The sequence below is a fragment of the Chrysemys picta genome, chromosome 1 (genome assembly GCF_011386835.1).
Source record: "Chrysemys picta bellii isolate R12L10 chromosome 1, ASM1138683v2, whole genome shotgun sequence".
Taxonomy (NCBI): Eukaryota; Metazoa; Chordata; order Testudines; family Emydidae; genus Chrysemys; species Chrysemys picta.
Window position 1 is genome coordinate 99,711,669 of NC_088791.1, and position 23,127 is coordinate 99,734,795.

The following is a 23,127-nucleotide window of genomic DNA, read 5'->3' on the forward strand; positions in this document are numbered from 1 at the left end:
TAGGACCCAGTACTGAGTGCTTGCTGACTCAAGTCAGACTGATTTGGGTGTGGACAGAAGCAGGGCTTGGGCTCGACCCTGAGTCAGAGCCTGGGCTTAGTATGCAGTGAAGACATGCCCAAAGGCCAGCTACTTTTAGTGAACCTGGCCACCATGCAGTTTTGTAACAGGACCTGAAGGCAGGTGAAACCTGGTTTCAGGTTTCGTTACCAAATTTCACACAGCTCTAACGAGGATGCCACTATCTGGTGCACTTAGTGTTATAAATCCACATGTTGCAGACAATAGACACACCGAACTACAGCCGTGTGCGGTGAACCCAGGGGCGAGGAGGAGCTTAGATAGCTTCTGGTTCCCTCGTCATGGGGTGCTGTATCAGCCTTCCACCCCTGCCCAGCCCCCAGCCCACCCTACGCTAGTCCTACAGCAGCTGAGTGTTCCCCCATGCCAGGCAAATCCTCAGCTGCTGCTTGAAGTCCCCTGGGTGCTGCTGGAGGGACTGAGCCTCTGGCCCATTTACTACATGAAGGCATGTGCTCACGAGTGTGCACACTTCCCCCTTACAACGGTGAGATTAGAACTCTCGTCCTTTTGCTCCAAAAACCCAAGCTGCTCCCATACTTCTTAAAGAAACTCTTGTTTAAGTGGAGAGATTGACAATAATAATCAGACATAGCTGTTACATGGCACTTTTTCATGAGCAGATCTCAAAATGCTTTGCAAAGGAGATCAATGTCACTATCCCCACTTTACAGGCGGAGCAACTGAGGCACAGAGCAACCACATGACTTACCGATGGATACCCAGCATGCTAGGGGCAAAGCCAGGAAGAGATCTCAAGTCTCTTGAGTCCCTGGCTGTACTATACCCACTAGGCCACACCTCTACAAGCTAACTTGCTACTGGCTGATATGACAATACACCCACAGTGAGTACATTATAATGAACCAAAGCGTTAGTTGCTACACACACATTCCTGAGTCCCGGTCCTGTGCTCTGTCCTCTATGCCACAGTCTTTCTCCCCTCTCCTCCTCCTCTATAGAACTAAAGCACCCTGGCTTCTGCTGCGTTAAATCAACATCTCCGTTGATGAGCAGATAATTTAGTCCAATTGTCATATGTTTTACTGTCACTCTGGTTTGGTGGTTTTTTGTTTTGGTGTTTTTACTTTTTCTCCAGCATGTCAGCCTGAGCATTGCTGCATCGGTCTACACACAGAAATTGCCAGACAGTTATGATGTTGAACCAATTCAGTTAAACTGGTGCAACTTTCTGGGTAGACTGGCCTTAAGCCTGGCTTTCATTGTTGTAGCTTGCCCTTATTTGGACAAGCTAAACTAATGTAAGAGTGTCCACCCACAAAGTTTCACCAACTCGATGTCACCAACCCTGTGTCACGTTGCATGTTCAGTTAAACTGGGTCAGCTTCTGCATGTAGACTAGGCAGTTGTGAATATAGCAGCTGAGTGCTTATTGCTTAAAGGGAGAGCATGACTGCAATTGGATGGAATTCTGGGTGGGGCCGAGCAGGGGTGTGCTAGTGGAGGAAGCATGGGAATGAGTAGGAGACCTGTTACTTGGAAATCAGGTTTTTGATAACTCTTCTTGGATGAGGGAAGACAAACTAAGCCCACAAGGTTTGAGGGGCTGGGTGTTTTCTGTGATTGTGCTAATAGAGCACTAAATTAACTCAGAGTTTAGAAAACAAGGTCAGGACGTCAAATGGTGGTGTCACTGGCAAGATAAAACAGTCTTGCTGCAGCACAACACTTCCGAGGGAGAGCAACTGGCCCCTTCTATCACATAAACACAGTGCACAATTCCGGCACACACAAAATGTGTGCCTGTTTCTACCCAAAGTGTGAAAATAAATCCTCTCATTAGATAAATAGAAGAATACAGGTCCCCACTGAAAACCTCTGTACACATTAATCATGGTAACTGTGATATACTTAACCAAAACCCCAGAGGATACCACAGTGGATAAATTGACAGTTACAGTCTTTCAGAGAGCCTGTTTTGATTGGATTTGGAAGTGGGAGGTTATGTAACTTTCTGTTTAGAGGTTAAATCTCAAATTTACCAGGATGCAGTGTTGTAGATATTTGCTCTAGTACCTCTACTGACACTGTGCAGAGTAAAGCCAGGCAGTACAGTATGTTCTACATCTATTATGCATGGTTTGATATTAGTCAGAGATTAAACAAAGAGCATCTCCCCTCCCTTCGCAGGCCATTTGTGAATCCTTCCATTATTGAAATGGGCAATTACATTCCAGAGAAAAATGCCAGTATCACAAGGAAAGGATGGAAACAGCACATGTACTCCTGGAATCTACTGACCCTCAAGAGAGAACCTGCAGGTAATGCAAAGGAAAGAAGCCAAAGAGAACTGGAAACTGGGGCTTGATTCCTTACTCGGTGACATCAGTTTTAAGCAAGTGGATGAAGTTGCACCAGCATCAGACTGATGTAAGAGTGGACAATCAAGCCTTGTACTTTTAAAATAAAAGTAGGGTTGACTTCTTGATGCTTGGCTATAATACGAACAATGTGTCACTGAAGTTTCAATAAGAGAGAACAGGCATTTAGGCAGGAAGAGAATGTACTGGAAGAGAAACACATTGACAATATGCTTCAATATCCCTAGAGAGGGAGCATTATCTGGGGACTGGAAGTGAGTTAAGCTGGGTTCAATTTCAGCTCCATCATTGACCTGCCATAGGATCTTGGGCAATTAAATTATTCCAAAATTTTAAATAGTGGCCTCCGTAGTTGGGTTACCTCAGTTTTTGGCCTTAGCTTGAATCACCTCGGGCATGATTTTCACAAGTGCTGAGGACCCTCAATTCCAGAGGAAGTCAATGAAATCAGTAGGTGATCAGCACCTCTGAAAATCAAGTCCAAAGTGTCTTACTTTGGTTACCCAAAATGAGAAGACATTAAATACTCCATTATTGCACATCACAGAGATGTTGCAAGGCTTAATCAATTCATCTCTCGCCATCCTTGGATATAAAGTATATTATATAATAAACTCCAGTCTTCTCATCCCATTGGTGACTGTGTGCTTCTTTCTCCCCCATACAAACAAGTTATGTTAAACTGTAGAGCACTATTGCTGACAGTTTTGATACATTCAACAATAAGCCAAAGAATTATCAGCATATACCAAAGTGTGACTTCCTCAAATTGTTTTAAGAGGGGCTATGAACAAACTATGAGACTTGAAGAAACCCTTGGCATTGAAGCAAAACAGCACTTACTGGTGAGAAACATTGGCCCCAGAAATACCAGAAAACTGTTTGGCTAGAGCTGCTGACCATGACTTTTTAGTAACTAGTGTAAACACTAATAAATCTAAGTAAGAAATTCATGGACTTCTCTTTTAGGTGAAATGGAGCTGTTTGATGGGATTATGGAAATGGTGCTCTCTTGGACTCTCTACATAGCTGATTTCCATGAACTACAGATAAGATATGCAGGAACATGACTCCTCTGTGTAATTTATGCACAACTGGTATCCTTAGCTACCTGGAATTTAGGACTTACATCTAGATACTGAACTGCTTTGGGGGAATATACACATACAAAATGGGGCAGAGAGAAACATGAAAAAAAGGGTAAAAGTGCTAATGGCTATTACTGGATGGGTCTTGGATCCAAAAAAAATCACAGACCTCATTAGACACAATGGGTGTGTCAATCACTATCAGGCTCAATCAAGCTCCTTCATGTAGTAAAAACAACTATAGACAATGGGGGAGCCTAACCAAAGCCATAGGCCATGCGGCAGGCCAAGTAGATTAATAGGAGTTTCCTGGTTGCCCATGCAGGGGATAGGGTATTGATAGCAGGCAGTATGTTGGAGAGAGAAAGGAGGAGGAGTTGTGAGTCTGACTCTGAGAGGAAGCAGAGGACAGGGCTTCTTGGGCACAAAGCCAACTGGAGTGGCAGACTTGAGGATTTCTGAGCAAGGAAACTGCCTGTTCCTGTTTGTTTTGACTGTGATCAGGGAAACAGGACTTTGTGTACAGTACTTGTAAATCAACAATATTACCCCAATATACATGACTGGTGTCGTGATGTCTCTTCCCAACAAAAACAACCCCGCCAGGCCAAAGGGACAATGTTATTACAATCTTGAAAGGGTGTTGTTTACTCCTCCCCCTCTCCATGACCAGCTACTCTGGTCAATGAGTGGGGAGGAGGAGCCAAAACTCCTCCCACCTCTGCTTTTTTCCACCTCCCTCCCTGCCCCTTTGCTCACTGTAGAGGAGTATTTGGAGCATGGGGCAGTGCTCCACACCAGGCTCTGTCCCAAGATACAGGTGGTGTGAACAAAGGGTTGGGGGATGGGGCCTTATGTCCCTGCTCAGCTGAGTAAAACATGGGCGCAATCCAGTCATAACAGTGCCCTTGGTTCCGCACAGTCCCTGGTGTTTTATCAGACCAATAAAGCATGTTGTTGTTGTGCCATGCAAATGGCTTCTTGCATGTAAATCTGGGACATGGAGCTCCTCACAGGGTGTCAGATGTGAAAGAGGTTCTACTGCTTTAGTTCTTCATTGGGGCTGATAAGAGGGCCGGAGTCACTTTTAGCAATGGCTTGGAGCAACCTTCTACTCCCTGCTGCGATGCCAACACCTGGCAATGTCTGTGAGAACTACTGTTTCTCCAGGGTCTCATGGACAAACTATGAAGTGGGAATTCTTAATGCCCACCCCAAAGAATATATCATCTAAAGGGTCCCTTGCCTAGTGTTTCATGCAATTCTCTCTCATTCACACCTACACGCTGTTTTGCCCAGGTTCTGGGAATTATCCCTGTTTTCCCTGTCCCACTGACTGCTTAAGCAGAAGACTGGGTAAGCCACAGTCTCACTCTTGATGGCAATGTTACCGGACATAAGAGTATTTTGTTCTTGAGCAATATCGTCCTGATACATTAGGTCGCAAAGCATTTTTTCTTTAACAGCAAACATGCATTTTCTTGTCCCACCTCTTGTTTTCTTATACTTAGATTAAAATAACTGGACAATCAAACCTCTGTGTTATGTCTGGAGTTCTTTTATGTACTTGACATAGTATCTCAGGGCAGGACTTACTTCCAAGCCATATCTGTTTTTTAAATAATACTTTCAAAGGCTCTAAATAGCTCTAATGTGATATAATACTTTTATAGTATTTGCAGGTCTATTTTGGAGCCTTTATGTCAGGTTCTAAAACATTTTTGTCCCAGCAGTCCCTCTTTCTCCTACAAACTTTTCTTGAGTTTCCAGCTCCCTTCTCCTTCCCATACCTTCTGCAAGATCTACAGTCAAAATTCTAGTTATCCTGAGATAATTGGCTGTCTCTCAGAGACTCCTCGGAGCTGAGAAGCCCAGGGGGGAATTCATCTCTGGCATTGTGTGTGGCTCTGTTCTTGTACATAATTTTAAAAATATTTTTATATGTAAGAACTATGATTACATGTCATGAGACTACAGCCCAGAACCTTCATCATCTAAAGCACAGACCTCATGAGCTTGACCTTAAGGAGTAACTCCATCAGTTGGCAGCAGTAGTAGACTCATATCCTCTATATAAACCAGCCCCTAGAAGAGCACGACTCACTTAGCCAATGTATTACACATACCTTTGTATATGAGCGATAAAGATTGTTATCCCCAAAATGTGAAATATACAGAGATGTGACACACTTGCACTCTTGTTATCCAAGACACACATCTGAACACTGTATATTTTTGAAAAGACTTTAATAATATAATCTCTAAGATTTAAATATCTCATACCTCAAACCTGGAGAAAGATTTTCAGTCATGTTTTGGCTCTTAAACCTCACAATGTTGACCATGGCAAATAAGTAGAGTATTCCTAGCTGGAATGCTGACTGATTTCTACTACCCAGTTCGTTGGAAAGATTCCTCTCTCAATTACACAGGAAAAAATATTAAATTACTCCACTGATGTCAATGGATTTACTTTGGATATATCCCAAATGAAAGAGAGAGCAGAATCTGGCCCCTGAATGCAGTTGACAAAGGACCAGTTGTATTATGCAGTGATTCTATAGTCCTGTTAAATAGAGATCTGATCCAATGAAGTCAGTGTGAGGCTTTCCATGGCAGCTGGATCAGGCCCTAGATCAAGGGTTCTCAATCTTTTTCTTTCTGAGGCCCCCCAAACATGCTATAAAAACTCCACAGCCCAGCTCAGTTCCTCAGCCTTCGGCTTCAGCCCTGGGCGGGGGGACTCAGGGCTCCAGGCTTCAGCCCTGTGGGGCGGCGGGGCTTGGGGCTTCTGCCCAAAGGGGCAGTGGGGCTCCAGCCAGTCTAATGTCAGACATGCTTGATGGACCCCCTGAAACCAGCTTGCGGCCCTCCAGGGAGCCATGGACCCCCAGTTGAGAACTACTGTCCTAGATGACATAGGCCCAAGTTCAGGGAAGCAGCCCTACTCAGGAGAGCACTTCAGCACTTTCTGGAATCAAGACCATAATCACCTACTCATGTTGATTGAAATTCACAGACTTAACAACAACATTAACCTGGTAACAAAGGAGTCTGGGGCAGGTATGGAGATTGCTTTATCTGTCATCCCCAAAGTATATTTTCTCTGCAACAAGTACTTCCATTTTGCTAGGTCAGGAAACTCTAAAAGATTATTTAACCAGGAAATTGACATACCTGTTCTCACTATCTTACAATGCTCTCATCAACTGACAATTTAGATCAGGACAAGCCCAAATAAAAACAGAGATTTATCCTCTATAAAGGAAAGTTTCCAAGGCTTCAGCACAGTAAACACTAAAGATTACTTAAGGATTTAAGAGGAATTACTCTCCCTATGTGATTTGCAAGGGCTTGTTTTCTTACCTCAGGTAGTACAAATTTCCAGATATTGGATGGGAGGATTTCATTTTAAATGGTTTAAACAACCTAGAATAAATGGAACAAGTTTAAATTTGACCTAGAAAAATACCCAAATGAGACAAATCAGGAGCTGTGCACAGGTGAACTCTATGAGAGTAGAAAAGTATATTGATTCCTGCAGAGGCTACTTTATCAGCTATATATCTATACAAAGGAAAGTTTGTGTTAAGTGTTTTCTGTGGGCACCTCCTTTGATCTGTAATACCCCAAATATGGGGAACTACAGAGCATGTTGCAAAGCTCATCCTTTTTTCCCAGGCATTTGAAACAGTGGGGGTGTGAAACATGGGCACATTAAGCAACTTGAAAAAATCCACATGCACTGTCTCTGCTCTATTCTGAATGTCCACTAGAGAGACAAAGTCTCAAACATTACCATCCTTAAAAGCAAAAACAACTAGCATCGAGTCAATTATCCTCAAAGCTCTGGTTAGGTTGACAGGTCACATTATCAGAACAGGCAATGACAGACTCCCGAAAAATAGTTTTCTGTGGTGAACTGAAACTGGAAACGTGTAGGAGGGATGGTCAATGAAAATGCTTCAAAGACACCCTTAAGCAGAATCTCACCTCATGCAGGTGTTGTTCACCTTGAAGACCTAGCCAAGGGCAGATTTTAACAGAGAGCAATTATCAATAAAGGTTGTAAGGTACAAAACACTGATCAAAAAAGGGCCAAGCGTCATGTCAAGTCTTCAGTGGCAGCCTGCACATCCCTTTGTGCTATCTGTTGGCAATCTTGCTCTGTGTGCATTGAACTATACAGCCCCATGAGAACACACGTGATGCCATGACATCATTGTCAGATGATTGGAAGTGTACACCTAGGGCTTGAATAGGTTTACTTCTAAGTTTAATTACATAGATAAATACAACTTATAAGTTATTCAACTATTACTTACAGTATGTAGTTGATGGTGACTTTACATAAAAATGTAAGCTATTCAAGATAGAGGCAGAAAGCAATCCATTTATTATATGGTCCCCATTGCATTAGCAGTTCACTGGATGAAAAGACTCTGACGATGTTCATGTAGTGGTATGAGCAATATTTTTATACTTAATTGAGGTGACTGAATTTCCTTTACCGAGCAGTAAAATGTGATGCATATCTCATGTTTTGTGGTAAAATATTAAGAATGATCTAAAGGGGTTTTAGGTGTCTTGGACCTTCAACCATGTCTTCCTTCTGGACATAGTCTTCAAATGTTATGAATGAAAAGAAATTATCAAACAAGATGTATACAATAAGCACGTCTCTATCGTAGGCACTTATATGGCTCTCATTACCATAACAGCTGAACACCTCACAATCTTTTAGTGTATTTATCATCACAACACCCCTGGGCAGACGTGTGAATATCCCCACTTTCAGATGGGAAACTGAGGCACAAGGAGGCTAATTGACTTGCCCATGGTCACACAGGAAGCCTGTGTGCAGAGCAGGGACTTGATCCCAAATTTCCCTAGACCTAGGCTAGTGACCTAACCACTTCCTCTTCCACGCTGGTGATCTGCAGATGCCAGAACTACCTCCCTTGGAAAGTAATCTGCAATTGCTTGTCAGGGAGGTACGTACTGTAGATACAGCATTCAAAATAGCATTTGAAATCCTTTATAATTTCAATCATCAAACTGGAGACAGGACTAAATGAAAGAATACTTAGATGCCAGCCCTGCCTGCCAGATCTCTCTGTGCAACTTGGATGTATGAAAAGATTGATGGGCTACATGACTATGATCACTGGAGCTCGTTATTCTTCATTGTTGTTGGCTATTGATCTGAAGAATAGTTTAGGAATTGCTGGATATGTTCACCTTGATAAACAACAGTATAAATCTCTAAAGGCAGGCTTCTCTTTATCCAGCCCTTTGGTGTTCAGACTGCAGCTAAGAGGTTTTTCTGTTTTGGTTAGGTTTTTTACAAAACTCTTGATATTTAAAGTGTACAAACTGTCTGATATCAGTGACAGTATATTCGGGTAATTAGTCTATTTCTCCCTTTCCTCTCAAAAGTCCAAGGTGATCCTTTGTACATTTGTGAAAGAAAACAAGCCTCAAACCCTTCAGATTACCTTTCAGAGCTAAGAAAAATGACTAGACTAGTGATGTAGGGACAAACAAGAGACCCTTAACATTTGTTGTATAAATGGAGCGTGTATTATACATAACTAATGCAAAACTAGTCCAAAATCTACCATAATTGCAGTACCATAAGTACTATTACTAAACAGGACATGTGGTTAAAAACTCAAAACATTTTGGCAGCCAGTTTGGTACCGCAATAAAATAAGCAGATAGCCTGCAGACCCTACTGCATTCAATATTATTATGCTATTTAGCTGCACAGCTCTGCACTCTAGTTCTAACCAATAGAACCAGGTCCAAGATTACTATAATTTTACATAGAGTAAAACCTTGAGCAAAACGGTATTTAATATCACAGGGCTCGCTACTGAAATCCTTACATGGTCAAAACACTCATTGACGTCAATGGGAATTTTGCCTGAATAAGAACTTCAGGATTGGGCCCAGAGGGATTAGCTGTGCTCTTACGAAAGGGTAATCATTAAGAAAATCCTAGACTACTTCTTGATGTATGTAAAACTATATAGATGGAAGATGGGGGGCTTGCTCTTATTAGGCACGGAAAGAGATTTGAATGGGATTCTTACAGGATTTATGTAGATTTACTGCACATGCCGTCATTTAGGATCGTTTTACAACTTCATATAAGATTACTCTTTCTACAAAGTGTAAGAACAAGAACTACATCTGTGATACGGTTATGATGACTAGTATCAGAGAAGATATCGCTAGGAGGCTGATTTTACACCTGTTTGGGTTTTTTTTTAGAAAGAGTCAGCCACCACTACCAGTTATGCTGGTATCATGAAATAGCAGAAATAAGTATTTTGGGTGGAAAGAGGTAGACCCAGTTTAATCAACTTAACTCAACTTAACTCAAAGGCTAGCCAGAATCTTTGTGTTCCTTCAGTCTTACACAGTGTTCACAAGAACATAGGAATTGTTCTACTGGATTAGATGCAAGATCCATCTACTCCTAAATCGTAAATATGCCCTAATACCTGCTGGCTTCCAAATTAACTAGCTTCAGGGAGGGATACTGTGAAAACTTACTACTTCTAGGAGAGATTTGTCCTGTCTTCCCAGTCAGCAGCATGTATAATCACTAGGTTTGTCAACAGCCAAACAGGTGCCATGATGGGGTTTCAAATCTCTCCAATCTCTGGCTGGTCCCACCAGATGCTCAGTCTCCAGCCATTCTGGAAGAAGTGGTGGAGGAGTAAGTCCAACATAACACTCTTTTCTTTGGTCCACAGCACGTGCTTAAGTGTTTTGTTGGACCATGGCCAGAGGGCTCAGCACCTTGCAGGATTGAGCGCTAAGAGCCTGTCTAGAAAACTATAATTGAATTCCTTAGGCTGGTTGACTTCCTAAATTCCTCAACCCTGATCGGTGGGATTGCCAGCTTGCTTCATCATTAGCTCCAACAAGCACACATACAACTGACCCCTCTCTATCTCCTGCCAGCAACTTCTTGTCCTATCCTGATAACTTCTACTTTGGCATCTAGATGAAAACCACACGAGAGAATCTAGATAAATTAATGTATTTAATATCAGCTGCACTGCTAAGTACAGTAATAAGTCTCCTGACACCATTACTGGCTTTGCTCTGTATCACTGACACCCTTTCTTTTACAATAATTCGGTTTGCATATGCTGCAGTATAGTGTACAGGATCCACTCGAGCTCTAGCACACACCCCAGCCCCATTTTCAAGCACAATGGGGTGTGGTCCTGTAATATGCCAGGTGTCTTCCTGTCACACCAAAGTCCATTGGAGTGGAGAGGCCACAGAACCTCGCAGCTCAGACCTTGATGAAGTAATAAACATTGCTTGATGAAGTGGTGAGGTCACATATGGCCCAATCCCACTTTAATGGGAGTTGGACGTGGCCCATAAAGAGCACGTTGCTATTTAAAAGCTATTATTGGTAAATAGTGTTTACTTCATTTCTTATCTTACCAGCTTTTTATAATCCATTTTTTGTCAGCCAGAGAATCGTTGACTGAAATTTGTGCCCCAGTGGGCCGAGAACTGGACTGGGACTCAAGAAACCTGGGTTCTATGCCTGGCTTGGTTGGTGACCTGGGCAAGCTGCTTCACCACTCTATGCCTCAGTTTACTCATCTGTAAAATGGGGATAATGATACTTATCTGCTTTGTAAAGCACTTTGATTAAAAGTGCCACATAATAGAACTCTTTAAAGTTTTTTATTAAAAGAAAACTACAAGAAAGAATATAGTATGAGTGTTATTCTGTTCATTGGCAAAACATTTTTTCATATTAGGCTGTTTTATAACGAGGCATTTCATTTTAAAAGGCTGAAAGTAAGCCTGACCTTGCTTATGTCCCCGTCAGTCAACATTTGAACTTCATTTGTTGTGTCATGAAAAAAAACCCCAAACATTTTCAATGTTAAACAAACATTTATTCAAAGGATTGGCTTGATTGTTTAAAACTACAGTAAATCAATCACTGTCAGTTAACCTTTACCCATGACATCCCTCCCCCCCCTTATGAAAGCACAGTGTAGCTATCAGTGCTCACAGTAACATGGTTTTTCAACATGCCACTGTCAGGAGAAATACTTAGCACAGATCTGGCAAAGCAAATACTTTTCCACCCAATGCTCTGTGGAGCTCAAGGAGCTTGTGTGTTGCTGCGTTGCATCTTAAGGACATAAAAGATATGGTTTCAGCTATAATCCATCTGGAAAAACACTGGGAATGTGAGACTATGGCTAGTTTAGAAGAAGTTAGTGTTCCCTGGCACATGGATATCAGCATATAGTTCAATTACACAGTTACAAGCATGCTTTCCTTCTAAATGGCTCAGCAGAACAGATCTCTACATGTCATACCAAGGTGTTTATGTTACAAAAGGGGGATTGTGCTGTGGTTCAGCTAAAGGAGATGAGAATCAAGTAAATATAAGAAAACATTTGCTAGGAATTCAAGCCGTGGCAAACAATGGCTGCTCTCTGCCCTGAGAGAGCAAATATTTTCATACCTGCAAAGCTCCGATTAACTTGGGTAAGCAGAAATGTTACCCAGCTTAACTGCACATTAAAAGGGAAACATGAGACGAGCAAGGAGCTTGCCCACTGTAAGGCAGTGTTCTTTGTCTAACTTATTTTGTGTACCAGGTGATCTGGATGGCTATTTCGCTTCATTTGCACATCCAAGCAAAAGTATGGCACAGAGTGAGGAAAGGAAAAACACATGGACAAATGCACAAGGGAAAACACTTTACAATGTAAAAACATTTCAAGGCTATTTTTGGCGTGTGGGTAGATGACACTGTTGAGAGAAGCAAGCGGGGCTCCCCCTAACTGCGTGTAGCCGAGCTAGCTCAAGCTTATTCCAGAAGGATTCCCAACGATCCCTCACCTCTTTAGGAACCACTGCGTCTCCCTCTGTAAAGTCCTAACACTCTTTTTGTCCAGAGGCCAGACAGCTAGTGATTCCAGAGCCTGGACAGTAGCAGGAATTGTGCAGAGTATGTCTATATCCTTTTCACCATTGAGAGTTCTTCCAGGCTGCCCCTTTCCGTTGGGATTGTCTCTCACTGCTCATGGGTCAAACATCCTACCCGTCCTTCCTCCTCTGAAGCCTTTCAACAATGATGATGTAAAAAATGTAGCAACATTTAAGGCTTGTACATCAGAGGATGTGCTGTCTGTGTCTCAAGTGAATACGTTTGTGTGGCAGAGATACACTGACAAAGCAAGGAGGTTCAGGCACATGTTGTATAGGGACTTGGGTCCTGATTCTCCCTGACACTGTTGGAACTCCAGTGGCTTCAGTGGTGCTACTCCTGATAGGCACTGGTGTAAGGGAGAGCAGAATCAAGCCTATGGTCTATGTAGTGTCATATGGATGTGGTTTGCCAAGGAAAATATGCCATCTCTTGAAGACTTCAAATCAAGACTGGATGCCTTTCTGGAAGGTAGGCTTTAGTCAGACACAAGTTACTGGGTTTGGTATAGGGGTAACTGGGTGACATTCTATAGCTTGTATCATACAGGAGATCAGACTAGAGGATCTAATGGTCCCTTCTGGCCTTAAAACCTATGAATGCCCCTTTGAAGCACTGGTCAGACACTAAAAGGTGAGCCCACATTTACCTGTGTTATTTACAACCTGTACAAAGGATGACCTGCAGTATTTCTGTGTACCTGTCCCTCTTTTCCACCTTTGCCCACAACTGTTCATATCAGGTTGATTCATATGGGAACAATTTCAGAAATATTTCTTTCATTTAAGTAGACCCATTGAACTATAAGAGGTACAGTTAGAACATAAGACCGGCCATACTGGGTCAGACCAATGGTCCATCTAGCCCCGTTCTTGTCTTCCAACAGTGACCAATGCCAGGTGCTTCAGAGGGAATGAACAGAACAGGTAATCACTGAGTGATCGATCCCCCGTCACCCACTCCCAGCTTCTGGTAAACATCGACTAGGGACACTTCAGAGCATGGGGTTGAATTCCTGCCCATCCTGGCTAATAGCTACTGGTGGACCTACCCACCATGGATCTATCTAGTTCTTTTTTGGATCCTGCTATAGTTTTATAGTTAATTATGATTAAGTCTAAACATGGGAGGTAGTTTAGACCCCTGGGACATTTCCTTCCTGATCTAGAAGAAAATGCAGAACTGCTGTGTAATTTGTGATGCACATAGAACACATGACTCAGATTATATCAGTTTATCATTTTTTTTAGGAGCATTAGACACGTTTGTAGATTAAGCTACAGTCCCTGTAACTATAAAACTCCACAATGTTTGGATTGCTCATTTACTGGCCTCAGTGTATCCCAGTGTCAGCTCCACCATCTGTTGTAGTGAGCCTTCCTCAGATCCATACCTACAAACTATTGTAGGTGACTATTAGTAGCTGTCTCTAAACCAGTCAGAAAGATGTGGCTTCAAGTCCAAATGTCAGATTATTTCAGGCTGTGTATAGGTCTAGAAAAAGAAAAACATCTAGAAAAGTGTGAGGAACCCTCTGCATTAGAAGATGCAAAACAGATCCACGAAGAATGCTCACTTGTGGAATTATTGGTGGACAGCATTAGGGGAGGCAGGCATGATGGAAACATGAATTGGAAATGAGGATATTACGCTCCACATCAGCACTATTGTAGCAATCAGTGATTAGTCCAAAAAAATTGGCAGATGTACTGTGCAGTGGTGGTGTGCTGCAAAACTACTGCCTGGCAGTAACAACAACAATAATAATTTGCATTTATTAGCTGAAGCTCCTAAATTGCTTTACAAAAGGACTATCTCCATTTTTTAGATGAGGAAAAGGAAGCACAGGAAAGTTAACTCAAGGCCACACAGCTAGACTCTGGCAGAGCTACAACTAGAACCCAGATAATCTGACTTCCAGCTATATGTACAAAAATGGGAAGACTCTCAGTAGGAGCCATCAGAGGACGAAGTGAAATTTGGACTAGAGCTATTCAAATAGCTTTGTTTTGGGGATTTCTTTTCCACCAATCCCTCTCCCTTTTCTCCCCAGAGGGAAAATGTTTTGTATAGTTCAAAATTGTGCACATTTTTTGCCTGGAAAATTTTTGACCAGCCCTAACCAGGATGCTTTGTAGACATGGGCTGCAGTTTCTGTCTTGAGTTTTCTCCCTGTGTTGGTCCAAGGCTAATGTCTATAACTCTCTGGTAATCCACTCTAGAGTGATCAATACACTCAGGCATTTCCAACCATCCCAGAAATCCTCTCATGCCACCTCCCAGAGCAGGGCCGGCTCCAGGCACCAGCTTCTCAAGCAGGTGCTTTTGGCGGCTGTTCCAGACAGGGGCGGCAGTTCCAGGTATTTGGCGGCAATTCGGCGGATGGTCCCTCACTCCGCCTGGGAGTGAAGGACCTCCCGCCAAATTGCTGCCACAGATTGCGATTGCGGCTTTTTTTAGATCGCGATCGCGGCTTTTTTTTTTTTTTTTTTTTGGTTTTGGCTGCTTGCGGCGGCCAAAACCCTGGAGCTGGCCCTGTCCCAGAGAACCTCTTTCTTCCCTGCCAGTCATTCTAGAACAGACACCTCACCCAGAGCTGGTGCAACAACAGATATGGATGAGTGCCGACTCTCACATCAGCTCCCATTGCTAGCTACGCCTACTCATCTAAGACTGTGCTGGAAGGGATGCCATGCTCTGTGCCAGTCATTTACTTTATTTTCTAGTCCTAAATATCAGGGCCGGCTCTAGGTTTTTTGCCGCCCCAAGCAAATATTTAAAATAAATAAAAACTTTCAAGAGCGCAACTGCCGAAGCAAAAAAAAACAACAACAACAAACAAACAAAAAAACAACAACTTGCAATTGTGCTGCCCCAAGCACGTGCTTGGTTTGCTGGTGCCTAGAGCTGGCCCTGCTAAATATCTATCAATCCAGAAATCCATCCTAATGTTTAAAAATCACTATGGTTGTGGTACTCTACTGAATTAAGGAGCTAGCATTCCTTGAGGTAAACCACTAACTGAAATAGATCATATTCAAGAGTACTGGTCTGGGCTCCACCCTACAAGCTTCGTTTGGCCTCTGGAAAGGCACTGGCCAATTTATACAAGCTAACGCACACTATCCGTTTCACCTGTGGCCAAAGAAGCAGGAGTTTGCTGTGTCAATGGCTAGTGATCGAAGCCCCTAGCTAAGGATTCCCCGGTTGCACCGTGCTATGGTAGGCCTTGTTTCCTGGCACTAGCAGAGACCTGACACACTCTGCGAGCCTTCAGTCGGGAGAAATGTGCCATCTGACTGGCTCTCTCTTTGATAACAGATATTGCAAGAAAGGGTTCGGCCTTGAAGACACAGTTTCGTTTTGATCAAGGAACATAATGTAGATTAGTGCATTTGAAACTCTGTAAGGGACACTGCATATGAATAACAGAGGGTCCTGTGGCACCTTTAAGACTGACAGAAGTATTGGGAGCATAAGCTTTCGTGGGTAAGAACCTCACTTCTTCAGATGCATCTGAAGAAGTGAGGTTCTTACCCACGAAAGCTTATGCTCCCAATACTTCTGTTAGTCTTAAAGTTGCCACAGGACCCTCTGTTGCTTTTTACAGATTCAGACTAACACGGCTACCCCTCTGATACTTGCATATGAATGTTTCTTTTCTTCACCAGCTTGTAAAATCCCATTTACCCTCAGCACACCAGACAGCGTCCTCCACCTTCTTCCCAGCTCACCCTCCCACTTGCAAGCTGCTAACCAGGATCTGAAGAAAAGGAGATAGTTCAGCATGAAAACACATCTGTTGGAAAGGAGGGACTAAGGAAACTGAAAGAACAGTAACCAAAATGTCAGCGCTTCATGCTTGCAATTAGCAATAGAACATATGGAGAGTAGGAGGCTCTCACTGCCTGCTCTGAGTGAATCATCAATTATAGAAGAGAAATTACCGAGCCAGGTTTTCCAAACTTAGGCACACAAAATTCCACGCACATCGTGCGCACAATTGTGCAGCTCATTTCCTTGCGCAATTTCTGCAGCTGCACAGAACCGTTGCATGTACAAATGGCTAATGAAGTGCAATCCTTAAGAGTCATTTTCATCACTTGCTCTTGGCAAGAAGGTTCTTTAAGATGCAAACTTGTGTGCAATTTGACTGCCGTCTTTCTCTAGGGATTTAATGCAACTGCCCATCGCCCTGGTATCAGAGCATCTGTAGAGGTGAAAAGCTTATTATCTCCCGAAATTTATTGTCATTTAACCTCTGCTATTGCTTTTTCAGCACCTCGGCTTCCATATGCTCTGAGCCAATGTTGCAGTGGGACTGTCTGTGCCATCTTCTTACTGAGTCATTGACTCTGGGCAGTTCATTTAAAACATTTTCCAGCTGTGAAATGAAAAGTAAGAGATTTTAAATTACAGAGTGGAGAGTAGACCTCTGAAACTCTTTAGTCATGGAGAATCTGACCTGCTGTGTACCAAATACCGAAATCTGTCAGAGTACCTTAAAGCATGGCAAACAGGCAACCTTTTTTGGATTATGTAGAAAAAGGCCATCCCAGTAGTTAGAAACCAAATAATGTATCCTGCTGTCTGTAGTAACTAGTGATGGGTGAAGCCTAAAATGTTTCAGGAGTTAAGAGCCCAGCATATGCTACTCTGTCACAGAGGAGAAGGAGCAGCCAGTGTTCACTGCTCCTTGTATCTTTCGAGGCAGCTAGCAGTTTGGCATGGTTGCTCTTACAAAGATCCCACTTTTTCCATTAAGCAGGGCCGGCTGCAGGCATCAGCTGAGCAAGCAGGTGGGGCGGCCAAGGGGAAGGGGCGGCAAGTCGGGCTCTTTGGCGGCAATTTGGCGGAGGGTCCCTGTCCCTCTCAGAGGGAAGGACCTGCCACCGAATTGCCGCCGAAGAAGAAAGCAGCGCGGTGGAGCTGCCACCGATCGCGATTGCGGCTTTTTGTTTTGTTTTTTTTCCCGCCGCTCGGGGTGGCAAAAACCCTGGAGCCGGCCCTGCCACTAAGCCTGGCTTCCCAGAGCTCGAAGCAGTTGGATAGAGTGTGCTAATAGAGAGCCACGCGCCTGGACCTAGGGTGTATTGCCTTGTCACAAAAAGAGACAAAAGAGAAGTCAGCATCTTGAACCCAGTATGATTGTAACCAGCCCATAATGGGCTGATGGCCTAGCTGCTCTTCTGGGGGCTTTCTGTTGCTGCAGCTGCTCAGATCTGGGGCCTGTAAACGAAATAAACAAAAACACACAGAGACACATACACACATACACACACACACTCCTACAACTTGCCATTACACTAGCTGGAGCAAAATGTTCCAAATGGTAAATATTAATTTACTGTGGGCTCAAATGATCCTTGGAGTAGCATGAAGCGCTACGAAATAGCACAGGACAGAGTGAAGCTGTCTGGATCTGAAATTATTAGACTTTAATATTAAAGGTTGGAGATGGGCCCAAATTGAAACCTCAGATCCAATTTCCACATCCTGATCTATCTGCACATTTCTACAGTGGTCAGCCCCAAAACACAGCTTCCAAACTCTGAGAGGAAAGCCAAACACAAGCTTTCCCAGAGTTCAGGGTGGTCAGATTCAATGTCCAAATTTGGTCCCTTAGAGAGAGAGGTTTGAACTGAAACTCAGATCCCCGAATCCAGATTCAGGGCTTTGGTTCAGAACCAACTCTAAATAAGGCTGATTCTTCCCTAAGTCCCGCACCCAATTTGGCTCTGTAACTATCAGTCACTCTAGAAGTCACTGTTAATGGCTCACCCATCAGGTTGAAAGTGGGGGTGGGACCTCTTGAAAATTTAAGAAACATCAATATGTCAGCTGTCAATGCTTGCAAGTAACAGAGCATATGGAGAATAGGAAGCTCTGATATGCACAGAGTAAAATGAATGAGTATCTTGACAGGGGATCCAATTACTGGGCCAGATCTTTTTTAAGTTAGGACACATGTCTGTGTGCAAAATTTGTGGGCAAAAGCATATCAAATATGCTTCCATAATTTAACTGAACAATGGCATATAACATATTGGATTATTGCATGCATAAATGTCTAACTGGGTAACTCTGTGAATGCAGTTACTTGATTTGCACATGCAAGTGGTTCTTCTCTGAGAAGTAGCTGTCATGGCAGGTAGAGAAGGACGGCTTCCAAGAACATTTACGGTAGCATCCACCCTCTGGTTCAGCGTTGCACTGAGGTCAGTGGGAGCGGAAGGAACTCAGCACCCCACAGAATCAGGCCCAAGCAGTTAATTATGCTGAGGTGAAAATCTGCAACTTTTAATTACTTTTTAATTCAAAGTAATAAACTTAGCCATAGAACTGGACAAATAAGTGACCCTGGAGTGACTTAGAAGTGGACCTGAGACAAAAAATTCAGGGAAGTTGAAACCAGCAGTGAATGGGAATAAATATCGCCACTCTATTCTCCCCACAGAGCCAATGTTAAGGAACAGCATTAACTGGAAATTGGTCAGAAGTGGCGGTGTAGTCCTGAATGGGCATCTACCGGAATGCCCCCGCCAGCGTGGCCTCACATGCACCGTCGCTATGTGGAGGACACCTTTTTGAGAACAAAATGGCATCCCCCATGCAGCAAAAGTGCCTTTCCACTGCAAACTGGCCCCACTACAGCACAGGTCAGAGGGGCCAGGACTATTTGAAATTTCAAAATATTAAGACTGGTTTCCAATTCCCAAATGCTTTGCTGTGTCCAGTTATGAGAATAAACCATTACTTTTCTTTCTCAGACCCTTTGCACATTTTAGTGTGTCCTGATTTAGCAAATGAGACTCAGGCCAGGCCAGGTCCAAATTTTTATGAGGATTTTACAAAAATTTACAATTTAAGAAGGTTTTACAAACATTTAAGCTAAGTTTTTATTTAGAATTTTGGACACCTGTAAACTATTGATGCAAAGATGTATTTTCCAGTAATGCTTGGAGCAGCCTCGCTAACTGAGTTCTTAAAGTATATACTGTATTATAAACACATATTTGTTATTTTCCCTCAATATTTAGAGCTTTTTGTAAAATTACTATTTGGCCATTAGAATGTTATGTATTGTTTGTTCATCATTGTATTTTAGAGGCACTTAGAAGCTGCAGTTGAGATTGAAGTCCCATTGTGGTAGGCACAGTACAAACACATATTGAGAGATGCAGCAGGCAGTAGATTGATAGCTTGTAGAACTGGGAAGCTATATCCTTCCCATGTACAGCACTGTACAATTGGCTATATTCACCATTATTATCATTTCTGTGTGGTAATGTCTGGATGCCTCAACCAGGTTTGGGCCCCATTGTGCTAGGCACTGTAAAAAATAAAATTAGGGGAGACTCTCTCTTTCCCTCAAAACATCAGGTATTGGCAAAAGGCAGCATACCAGAGTATCTGGAACAAGTCTGATCTCCTTTAGTGATGCCTATGGTCATGTACTAAAATTTAGTTCAGAAAATATATTTTTTTCTGCTTGAAGAATCTTATAAACAGGTTTGCATTGTGCTTAATGCACAGCAAATCCCATACAGAAATCGCTTGTCCTTTTTTGGTGTAAAATCCATTCCTTCAGCAATGAGAACTAAATCCCATGTACAAATGAGAGACAGCCTGCAGCCTGAAACCTAGACTCCTGGTTGCAGATGTCAGCACAACAGATGCCTTTTTCTTATGAAATTCCCACACATGTGAGATGCTTGAGTTCACGTACGCTTCACTACCCTGTCCTTCAGCACTTCATTTCCCCAGAATGAGTGAAAGTTTAAATAGGGCTCTGCTTCCAATAGCGATGGCAAATGCCGTTTTGAATTACAAAGAGTTGAATAAAGGACTCTCTCTGGGTAACTTGACACATGTTACAAACTCTTTTCTTTTCGGCATTGTCTCAGGTCTTCCTCTAGGGACCAGGAAACTGAAAGGTTGAAAATGCTTGAGCAACACAAAGAGCCCAGCGTAGAGAAAACCCAAGCAGGAGTTTGTTGAATCCTTTCAGTGCTGCAGCACCTGTCACATCAGCAGAGCACTGGTAAGATTACTGAATATAGACTGGCCTGCTCTTTAGACAGACAGCAAGAAGAAAGACGAGAAGAAATGCAGGCTAACCATACAGTTTACAAACTCCAAGCTGCCAGGGGAAGCAGGGAGAACTAGGCCAGGAACTGTCCCTTTCGCTGATGCCCTGAACAAAGGGGGAGATTGTGCTAGCCTGTGAGTTGTTTCTACCCAGTCTGGTCTCACTGCTGGAAGTGGAGATAGGGCTGCCTGATGGCTTGCAGAGCTTGCCTGGTCCCAGGCAGCTGCTCATTGTGCTTGTATTCCAAGTCAGCCCTGGAAAGCTTAGAGAAACACCTGGGTATTAGCATCGTCTACCCACAGGAATGAAGATGTTATCATCAGCATAATCCTTGCATTGTTGCAGTGCGTGGGCATATGTAGGAGGGAGGAGGATTCGTATTCTAATATAAGTTCTTTTAGAAATAAAAGCCAACCAAAAAAAAAAAAAAAAGAGAGAGAGAGAGAGAGAAAGAAAATTCTGAGACCCAATAATCTGTTAAAGCTGATCATTATAGGCCAAGTAATACAGAATTAAAAGGAAATTTGAACTATCCTGCCCAACAACAAGGAATATAAGCCCGGATGGTAGTACAAAAATAGTATCTTTTTATAAAATGAAAAATCTGTGCTAAGCCACAAAGCTCCAACGTAGCATCTGGTTCTTCTGCTAAAGTATCATCCTTCCCTGCCAGATATAACCCAGAGATATCCTCCTTCATTCTTGCTACTGTCCTTCCAAATGGAAAAAGAAGGTGAGCGGCTTCTTCCTCCCGCCACCAAACATGATAAAAAAATAAACTCATTACAAACATCTATAGTAATTACTGATCAGGATTTGGAGAGGAATTCTCAGAGGGCACTTTCACGATGTTTGTGCCAAAATAATGACCTGTCTGTTTCTTGACATTTATCACCCTTGAAAGGGGTTATCTTTTGGGGTTCAGAAGAGATTCATTTTTCTAGTTCTAACCAAAGAGGGAGAAGAACCATGTGGTTGTATGTTAGAGATGGGCTGAATCGCTAAAGCTTTGGAGGTTTGGATAAGCAAACTGAAGTTCAGATGTTTATCTGACCCTCTTGGGTTTGCATAACTGGACCAGAAATACCGTGGAAAACGAATCCTTCTGAATCCTCATGAACCCATATGCAATGGAGCTCAACAAAACTTGCCAGTTTTGTTTAGAGTGTTATACTTTCACCATACTGGGTTGGAACAAATCTGTAACTTAAACCAACATTCAATAGGTGAGAATTCACACAAACCAAACCCTACAGAAAAGATAGCTGAAACCCACATGAACCAAAACCAGGCAGTCTTGCAGTGAGCTACCTGGAAATCCTTTAAGCAGTCACAAAAGTATTCTTATTGATAGGTCCTCGTTATTTCTAACACGATGCTGCAGCATTGATTTTTCTTATCCAAAACAAGATGTTATCTATGAGACCGTGTCTTCTGAAAGAAGGAAAGATGCAGGTTGGGCTATGCGCAGAAGCTAATATTTGGGTTGAGATTTATGGTTCAAAATACAAACAAAATGTTTCAGTTCATTTCTCTTTTCTACATCTGTAAATTTTTCTGTCTACGTTTATTTATTCAAACAGACTTTAGAATATAAAGAAATAGACAAGCACTTGAAGTCATTGTTTCCTTTTATCTAGCCCATCATTTGGACAGCCAGTAAACGAAACTGGGTCCAGCTCTGATCCTCGGTCTTATCAATTCAGTGACTGCTTCCTTCTCAACTGTTCTTATTTTCCTGCACTCGCTCCCTTCACACACTATTATGGCATCAATTCTAAGTCCATTGAAACTGGACAACTGATGCTATGTTTGCTTATAGATCTTGTGCTGTACCCAATAAGCTTCCCCCGGGCATCTGTGCAGAGTTGTTTTAAAAGAATTACCACTTTATTACTGTTGGCTCTCTGGGTGCGCAATATAAGCACCCAACCTCGTAGCTATCTGGAATTATGGCATATAAAACTCAAGAAAAATTAATGAGTGGTCAATGGCTTACCTAAGAGAATATATTTATTCCTTGTGACCTTTGTGTTAGAGTGTAATATAAGCATTTATTTTTTGTGGTAAGATCAGCCAATAATCCAAACATACCAAAATTAGACCTCCTGGAGAGGGGTGTTCAGGGTTCTTAGCTGGTATAAGCAGGGAGCACATTCTTTTCACAATCCTAAAGTTACTGTAATCTTTTAACACACTTTTCTTTCATTTCAGCTCTGCGTCTGTGTGTGTGTGTGTGTGTGTGACAGAGAGAGAGAACAAAAGGGAAACAGAGAGAGAGAGAGAGAGAGAGAGAGAGAGATCCATATTAACATAGCTTACGAGATTTCCAGATGCTTACTAATGAAAAAAACATAAAGGATGAAATTAAGAAGAGGACTTACATAAAAATAATCTGAAACTAAGTCTACACTCACCTAAAGTTTTGCTGCAGTTTGGAAACCTTTTGCATGAACCTGGACTGATTTATGATTTTGCACCAAAACCGCACAAGCTTGGGGATTTTGCATGGTTGGGATGTGAGACCAGATG